General features: G+C 43.1%; 1 long non-coding RNA gene across 1 annotated transcript in view; it reads left to right on the top strand.

Annotated features, from left to right (window-relative positions):
- LOC143835751 (uncharacterized) overlaps positions 1-6,877 on the top strand; it is a 226,262-nt gene that overhangs the window by 12,926 nt on the left and 206,459 nt on the right. The gene's annotated exons all lie outside the window — the stretch shown is intronic.

Below are 6,877 nucleotides of genomic sequence, written 5' to 3' on the forward strand. Positions count from 1 at the left end.
CTTAGCAGTGTGTTCCCCCACATTTTGTCATGTGACAAGAAAAGTCCAGGGTATGAGGTTATGATGTCTTTACTTAAGAAAAGTACAGAGACTATTCATAACGGCCGTTGTGGGCGATAGTGTAACTTCCCTAGTTTTACATTGTCACCTGTAACGATTGAGGAATTCATCCTTAAGCACTTGGGAAATATGGCCTTTTAGCTCTTTGACAATTTCATTCTACAAATGCATTACCTGCCAACTGAGACCCATCTCAGGTGTCTGACAAAGGTGTCCACAAAAGTTGATTCTGTAACAGTTATCTGGAGGATTGCAAGAGGGCCAGGTGTTCAGAGTGAAGGAAGCTGGAGGGAGGGTCAAATAAAAAGGGCAATTTGGTTATAGCACGAACAGTGGAGGAGCAGGCATTACAAGCAGAATAAAGGTTCTCAGGTGGCAGGAAAAACAAAAGGAATCTCTGCAATGCTGAATTCATTTAGGCGGGACCAGCGACTCCCCACTTCAGAGACTAGATCCAAATATCACCTGTAGTACTGAAACAGATCAGAGTGGGCACACAGCCTGCTTTGTCCGATGAACTGTTTCAGAATCCTTTCATTTCCTCAACCTCTTTGTCCTGTTTCAGCAAACAGTTCTTGTAGGAGTGGCTATGACATCAGATAAGGAAATGCAGCTCTGGCCTGATGACCTTCAAGGAATCACATGCCTTGGGGGATTTCTTCAGAGCGAGTAATAAAGAAGTCCTCAAGAAAATGCAGTTCTAAAAGGTTAAAGTGTTTCTAAGTAATAAAGAGTAATGAAGAGGTTCTAAGCCTTGGAGGCATGTGAGCTGCCCATTGTTGCATTCCCCCGGGTATGAAACTGTTAGCCTCTTTGATAGTTCCTGGTGTAAAAGTGCATGACATCAGCAAAAGAAAAATACACATTAATCAAGAATAAAGCACTGGCCACACCCCTTAACTACTTTGCTTTTTGAAGGAAGTGAAGTGACAACCGTGACCTTCCCACTCTGGTAGAAACAAAGTAGTAACAAAGTGATGGTTAGTCATATTAACTTTTGCCTGCTAAAAGAAGCAACATACTTAGAAAGTGCTCTTAGGAAGATCTATAAACCAGTTTGCTCAGAATGAGCAAGGACTCGTAGGCCTTAAGAATAAAAGGGACTCCAATTTCACTATGTCATAGCATTCTGCTAATATGGCATTATCATGTGCATTTTGGATAGTAGTATTTTCCCCAATTTATATCTCACATGCATACATATGCATACACCTCAGCAATGCTGTTTGCCAAATAACTTGCCAAAGTAAGTAAAGGGAGGGGAGCTGCAAAGTAAATTTAGACAATTAGCCTTTTTTTTTTTAAACACTGCAAGATAGTCAAATCAGCAACCTTCTCTGTTGTGAGTGCTGTGCAACAGTGATCAAGACCTTGGATCCTAACAGTAGCATTGGGAATGCAAAAATATCCTTGGCTACCTTGCAGGATCCAGCCTGCTGTTGGTTGTTATAGTTGCCCAGTCAGAGGGCCCCATCAATGGGCCCAGGCAGAGGCCAATCACAGGCTTTGCTGGGAGCCTCTGAATTCTATATAATTTTTAGTGGTGGGCTTTTGTTTAGTTCAGTTGTGTGCAACCAATAAAGAGCTGATGTTTCAGCACACAAGTGAATATTGAACCCACTATTCAATATTCTTGATATCACCTACTTTGATCCTAAGAAGGGAAACAATATCTTGCAGGAGATAAAGGGGAAATCGATGAACCTGTAACTTTCAGAACATGAGGAAAGTCTTAAATAACTTTATTATGCCTTTGGAACTTGTTTTCTGTGGGGGTGGCTGAGGCCATTGTACCAAAGCATAACATCAAAAGATTGATTGTAATTACAGTGACAACAAGAGAACGAGAGCCTACAGATTCTCAGTATAGTATCTTGCATTTGAGGGTCAGTCTATGCAATCTGGACCATTCTCATTATACAGGTTTATCATAACTAACATCCCCCCCATTTTTCCTCCCAAAATACAGTTGCCAGAAAGGTGCCAATGTGTTCAGAGTAACAAGCTTTATTCTTCCCTCCCAAGTTGCTGCCCCCCCCCCAACACAGAGCTTCCACTTTATGCCTAGCTCAGCCTTAGGAAGACTTGTTTTCTTGGAGACGTATAGCCTCAAGGCAGTGGTTGTGGCTATAAAGAGATGACCAGAACAAAAACAAAAAGTTGCTTGTCATTAAAGGGCAAGATGGGACCTGCATTAGCTGTTTAGGCTGGGACTTGCAGGATTCATTCACAATTCTTGCTTTTTGTTTGCATTGACAATCCAAATGTCAGGAGCCAGCCTGCTGTGTTTTTATCTTTTCCATGCTGTGTTTCTGTCTTGTTTCAAAATATTTAAATAATTTTTGATGTGTGTTTTTAATTAAACTGTTCATTAAAAAAAAAGCATTTGCTATTTCAATCTACCTTGTGTGAGGTGTCAGAGCACTACTGGGGTGTCAAGGTCCGCTGTTTCTTCCCACTCAAGATTAAATCTTGTTGTCATCCCATTCTGCACACACTGGACAATGCACTTTCAGTGCACATTAGAAGTAGATTTTGTTTCACACAGGAAAATCCAGCTGCCAAAGCATATTGAAAGTCATCATTCAATGTGTGCAGAAGGGTAAATTTATCAGCGTCTTCCTTGTGGAAGGGGAAAGCACCCTGTCTACTTTTAAGTGAACGTATATCCTAGTCTTCCTCAGCTAAAGCTCTACTCAGGAAGTGTAAAATCAGCAGAGTTGCACAAAATTTCCCCACTGCACATATTACCTGTATACGATCAGTGGCAAAGGGTGGTGACAGTCTGCTTAAATAGAATATCCTTGAGGCAGTGATTACACTGCCTGGATAAAGGTGTTTTTATTATATTTACCAAACAATACATTTACTCCCATGCTTAAGTCTCTGTAACAAGAAGGTCAATTTTATTGGCAGTACCTTCAAGGTTCAGTGCCATTTTGCATGACAAGAATGCCATCCTGTCCAAGTGCAGAGTTGCCTCTTTCTCACCATAGCTTCCCCCCTGCTTCTGCCCCACTTTTTGCTCAGAATTTCTAAAATGCCAGCCCACTGGGTGTCAGTTCCCCTTCTCAGGAACTAGGTACCATTTCAGGGGTACGGTTGGCAGCCTGATGCCCAATGGGCCCTGTTGGCACGGCCAGGGTATCCAGCCAAAGTAAGACAACAAAAGTAAAACTCACAAACCGCACTGTAGGATGCTCTCATCATTCTCCTGGGTTCACTTCAGCTGAGTTAATGAGTAACACGAGAGCAGCTGGGCTTCAGTGAGCTGCTTATTGCCCTGCCATGTCTGGGGCTCCAGGTCAGAGCATAAATGGGGAGGGGGGCAAGAGGCCAGAATTAATGAAAAGGGGCCCTTAATGAAATCCAAAGGCCTTGTCACTTCCAGCTCAGCTTCTCTGTAAGTCTGTGCAAAGTTTTCACAAAGAATACATTCCAGATGGATTGGCCTCACAATGCATTTAGAATCAGAAACTCCACTTCAGAGGGAGTGGACGTTGTCAGGGTTCCCAAAACTCAGTGTAAATTTCTTTTCCAGTAGTAGAAGGAAATAATGCAAATGTATAAGGAAGTTGCTTTGAAAAAATAGTAGCAAAACTGAGATCATTGTGTGCCAGGGCATTTCCACAGCCACAAGCAAATGCAGGGGCGGGGGTGGGGGGATCTTATGTTCTCTTACATTCATGTTCCAAATGTTATCAGGACAATCAATCTCCTATTCCCTGAATTGAAATGAGAGGCAATATCTATTATCTCAGAAGCATTATAATTAGCTCTGGTGGAACACTCAGGTTCCCAGATCTCCCCTGCCCAATGGAGGGTTTCCAGATCCAAGTTGGGGAGGAAAGGGATCTTAGTAGGGTACAATGCCAGAATTCAACCATCCAAAGCATCCATTTTCTTCAAGAGAACTGATCTTGGTAATCTAGAGCAGCCTTTCTCAACTTTTTTACCATTGACAAACCCCTGAAACATTCTTCAGGCTTGAAGAAACTCCAGAAGTGGTGTGATCGTACAGAATATGGTTGGGAAGCAGAGCTATATACACACCCACCTGGGGCACCTCCCCTTCCCACCCCTTCCAAGCCCATCATTGGTCATTTTAGGGAGTCAAGATGACCATATATGGTCATATCACAACAATGTTTAACATATTATATATATGTATGTACACACATATATAACTCCCACCTACTCAGGAAACCCTTCCAGGGTCATCAAGGAACCTCAGGGTTTCACAAAAATTCTGGTTAAGAAAGCCTGATCTAGAGCTATAATTCCAGGGAATCCCCAGGTCCCACCTGGAGGCTAGCATCCCTATGACACATACACAAAAGAAACTGAGACAAACACACATGGTAATATTGAGACAATTTGCTTTCAACTCTTTATAAAGTGCAACTAAAAATAATCTGCAAATAAGCTTGCCAGCCTGCAGGTGAGGCCTGGATGTGTCCCAGAGTTACAACTGATTTCCAGAGATCAGTTTCCCTGGTGGGTCCACAGAATGTAGGAGAAATTACAGTGGCTACTGTGAGTGAATACTGTAGGACTTTAATTTATCCTGTGGTATACCAGAAAGCAGGGCCATCTAACAAATGGGAAGGCCTTGGAGCCTTCAAGGTAAGGAGAAAGTAAAAAAAAAAAAAAAAAAGGAAATACCCTTCAGCCATACCCAGTGATTGGACGTAAAAGCTTGGGTCCAGTGATTGCCCAGCCTAAGAAAGGTGGGCATGACTCATGGAAGGGATTCATGATACAAGAGGGATACCTGAGTGTTGGGACCCAAAGGATGCAAAGACAGAAAGAGAGTAAGGAAATGAAAATGCTACCTTAGCTTCAGGATGAATCCCTGGCTTTAAACCCTGGCAATACAGTCACAGCAGTCCCCTTGACAGAGAAGGGAGTTAGCCAAACTACAAACACCCAAACTGAGATACAGCCCAACATGGTTAGAGCAAAACCAAGTCTTTGGAAACTGTCCCCAACACCCCAGAACAATTTGGCCATGTCCTGTAATTGCATTGCCAACAGACAAACTGAAAAGCTATGGTAGCTTCAGCTGGTGGGCACATTGGGTTTGGGACATGTCATGACCAGCATCTATAGCAGCCTGGATCTACAGCATTGGACCTGGCATTGGGTGGATTGTGTTTTTAAGCACGCTAGGCAGATTTGTCTGACCGTGTAACCACATTGCCAGAAGGCAGACTGGAACAGACCCAATTAAGCAGCATGACCTGCTGTCACACACAGTCAGGAATCTGGACCTTGATGGGCTCTAACTCCAGGAGGATTTGGCCATGCCCTGTAATCATATTGCCAGCAGGCCGACTGATAAGCCATTCCTGCTGATGGGGGTGGGGCAGGTCAGGAAGACATGGTGGCTCTTCAGGTTGGCAACATTATGACTACCTGATACTGTTAGCAGAGTTTAAATATGCAAAAGAGAAGCAAATGCCAGGCTGCTTAAATGACTAATATAATTTCATTATGAAGGGCCCCCCTAATGAAGATAGGAAGGAGGGGGCCTAAATGTCCTTCTTTCTGTTCTGGAGGCAAGCAGGAAGGAAGTCTACTACAAGGAGCAGGAAATCTCCTGTTGAGCCAATCAGGCACTGGGGGAGATTATTTGAAAATGGCCAGAAAGTTCCTATCTATGCTAAAAACAAATCCCCTTCAATGCTCCCTGTAGGACACTCTATCTATTCTTCTTCATCTGAATGAGCAGAATGAGTGAGGGGGGATGGCTCTTGCTCTGTGGTGGAGCCCATGACCAGCAGGAACACAGACCGTGTTACGTGGCCAGCCCTAGCCAGCAAGCACAGTCATGGGATTAGCTCTTACACAAATGCCCAGAAAACTACTTTGGGTAGACAAGTAGTTGCGAGTTCCCTGCATTCGACAAGGGGCTGGATTGGATGACCATGGAGATCCCTTCCAACTTTATGATTCTGTTTCTAGTCATGGGTTTCTTGTCTAATTTTATATTTTTGTAGCCAGTGAAACATTCCTAGGAAGTTAACTTTCCCTTGTTTATCCCAATTACTGTTGTTAAAGCCTGTGCCAGTTTTTGCCATCTTTGCAAGAATGTGACCACTGAGTAGATTCAGCAATAAGTAACATGTACATTGGATGCAGTCTTGATGCAGCATACTTTTGTGCATGAAGTACCCTATCTAGATGGCAGCATATATTCAGATCAACATGGGCCCTGGACATTTAAGCAAAGCATCAGTTTTCAGCATTAGCACAAGAACTCTCTTCTTCATGTACACTGTAATATGCAACATCATCCTCTATCCTCAGGTACAAGCAACATAGTCCTTTCTGAGATCTACTCACAAAAACCTTCTGGAAGCTTTAGAAACTGCCACCCATGGATACCTACCATTATGCAAGTTTCACATATTTGCAAAGCAATCAAGTGGCATTTACAAGCATTAACTGAGCCAAGGCAAAAGAACACCCCCACTAGTCTTGAGCCATAAAGCCATGCCATTTGGAAAGGGTCATTCATTGTGGAAAATCGCCCTGCATTCCTCACATGTATCCAGTTGCAACTGGAATTAAGCATCAAACTGGTTAGCAAGAAGGTGCTGGATATGACATCCGAAGAAATTATAGTCTTTTTGTAGTACATCAGTATCTTTTAACATTTCTTTAGCTTTCAGGTTTCTAAACCCAGAGGCTCCCATTCCACTTGCAATGTTGATTTGTCCAATGCAGGAGTAAGCCGGTATTTGCAGAAATCCAGAAGAGCTATACATGTAGACTCACCCTCCTCCACTATTAGCCTGGGAAAATTCACACC

The sequence above is a fragment of the Paroedura picta genome, chromosome 4 (genome assembly GCF_049243985.1).
Source record: "Paroedura picta isolate Pp20150507F chromosome 4, Ppicta_v3.0, whole genome shotgun sequence".
In the NCBI taxonomy this organism is placed as follows: Eukaryota; Metazoa; Chordata; class Lepidosauria; order Squamata; family Gekkonidae; genus Paroedura; species Paroedura picta.